We start from the raw sequence: 2,708 nt of genomic DNA on the forward strand, positions 1-2,708 counted from the left end.
CTCTGCACTGATGTTTAATAGCTTGAGTCTGCTGACTGCAGTTAAGCTTTTCCTAGTTTAAATCTGAGCAACTGTGAAGAGATGCAGGCACAGCGAAGGGGCTGTATTTGAATGCATCTCAAATAATAAGCAAATCTGGATGTGGAAGCAAAAAGGGGGACAGGAATAATGGATCTGTGTTAAGCCAAATGAACAAAAAATTACCACTTCTGGTTTGCAGCATTTGGAGACGTTAAGTTTCATGCAGTTTTCTGAGGTCTGTGCATGTCCTCTCAAGGTTCTGCAGTGTATTTTTCTTGTATTACTGAGGTTCCTTATAAGAAAATAATATGTAGGGGTTTGTTCTTGTCAGAGCTACTATTTATGTCAATTCTGGATTTCCAGATTCAGGAACATTAAATTAAGGCAATGTGCAAGGGTGAGAGATGTGCACTTTTTCATGGTAATAGATAAAAAATTATATCTTGACGAATGTCAACTTCCTCAAGGGAGCAAATCATTCATGTTAAGGTCGGAAATTAGTGATACAGTGGAGATTCACAACAGAAGCATGTATAATGTAGAGGGAAAAAAGAATCTCTGTAGAAAAGAAAAGCTTCCGTAGTGTGTGGAAGAGAAGTCCTATTTAGGCTATTATGGGAACACTGAATGCTTATTAAATATGCTAATCAAAATGTGGAAGAACGGTCAAACATAGGTTAAATAGCTCCTGTGAGTGTTCGTACAATTCATTAGTTCTTTATTTGGACTAGTGAATCCAACAGGTTCACCAGTGTCACCGTGCACTGCAATGGGTTGCTCAGAGAGGCTGTGGAGTCTCCCTCTCTGGAGATATTCACAAGGACTGTCTGGATTCAATCCTGTGCCATGTGCTCTAGGATGATCCTGAAGCAGAGAGCTTGGACCAGATGACCCACTGTGGTCCCTTCCAACCTGACCCATTCTGTGATTCTGAGTGTTTGAACAAAAGATGCGTTTGTAAAATCTTGTAAGAGGTAACAAGTGCAGAGCTGCAAAAACCTGACATAGGGGAAAGAAGGGACTTTCTAGACTGGATCATGAGTAGTCATGTGTTGGAGTGAGAGGTGACTGTTACCTAAGGCAGAGAAGGCTGACAGAAGGTCATGCTGCAGAGTGAAAATAAGTTGCAGATCTCAGGACTTGCAGTGCAGTGTGGTGGAACTGAAGGCAATTGCTCAGATCTCTATGGTTTAGGATCCAGCGATATCTGTGGTGTCAGCTGCATCCCCTGGGGCCAGTATGTGTCTGACAACTCATTCTGCTTCAAGTAAATCTAATTAGTTAAAATACTCTATTTTCAGTAGTAAGTGTGTTTTTTAATTATTTTTTTGGTTGAAATAGATATTCCCTAGGTATAACAAAAAGGCAAAGTTAAATTATCTATATCATGAAGGATGTAGAGGTCTGCAGACACTATTCTGTCTATCAAATATGCTGTAGCACATCAGATTAAATCTCTCTTATGCAAGGAAATCCAAGCTTAGTTGTTATCATAGCAACAACCATGTGACCACCTATTAAAAAAGCTGTAATTTGTATTTTCTAAGTGTTGACTCTGAGAATTAGATCTGAGAGTCAATGCTTTATTCCTGCAGGAATTCTTAGAATGGCATTATGTACATATGCACATAAGAGCTCTTCTTGTCTTCTGGGAACCATATGGAAAACAACCTTTCCAAAATTATTTTCATGATCCTTCTGATCTCCTTTTTGACCAGGCTTTGTCAGTAGCATTACTGAAGGAATTTATTTTCTCTCCCACGTTCAAGAAGTAAATATGTAAATTTGTATGGCAAATACTGCCCATCTACCCAAGAATAGCAGGATATGAAATCCCTCACTCAGACTGGAAAAACAAGTGTTGATGGTGATCTGACCTATTATCTACCGAAGACAACAAAGCACCTGCTGCTGAGTTCAGATGTGAGGGCTTTGGATCTGTTCCCGAGAGCTGCTGCACACATCCCTTGGATGCAAACAGCATTGCATCCTCGATTTGTACACAGCAGTTGTTGGCACTTTATCCTTGGGGTAAGCAGCAAATTGCAAATCATATATTAGCATTTCCAGTACACCTTGGCCTGTGTTTTCACTTAGCAAATCAGCCTGATATCCATCCCCAAAGAAATTTCTGTTTTTCCTGCAGGAGCGACAGTCCTGTGCATGTCTGAGACTGTAGTTTAGATGTGAGTGTACAGGTGGTGCTCAGTCGGATCACAGTTACTTTGCACTAGTTCTTGACTTGAGTAAACAAGACCTGGTTTGGCACTCAGAAACACACAGGAGCCTGTTTGCTGAGAGGAAAGGATGCAGAGCACTTGCAGTGTTTGTATTTCATAAAGCATAGCTTTTAAATGGCTATGACTTGCCATGGCTGCTGCAATTTAAACTCCAACCCACCAGTTCAGCTGTGAGAGGGAGGAAGGGCAGGTTTTAGATCTGTATTGGGATAGGCAGAACCCCGGATAATAAATCCTTTAAAAAGTAATGTAATAACCCAATGTGTGTCAGTGTCTTGGAACTGTTGCTATTTGTAATAACATAAATCTGGAGTAACTATGTCACTGAGGCTGGAATTTGCCCCCAAAATGGCAAATATAGAGGATATTCATTCAGGCTGCTGCTATTTATTTTCTGCTCTGTCTGTCCCTTTCTCTTCTACCCGTATACTCACACAAACACACTCT

This window comes from Acanthisitta chloris, unplaced genomic scaffold, assembly GCF_000695815.1.
Source record: "Acanthisitta chloris isolate BGI_N310 unplaced genomic scaffold, ASM69581v1 scaffold591, whole genome shotgun sequence".
NCBI lineage: Eukaryota > Metazoa > Chordata > Aves > Passeriformes > Acanthisittidae > Acanthisitta > Acanthisitta chloris.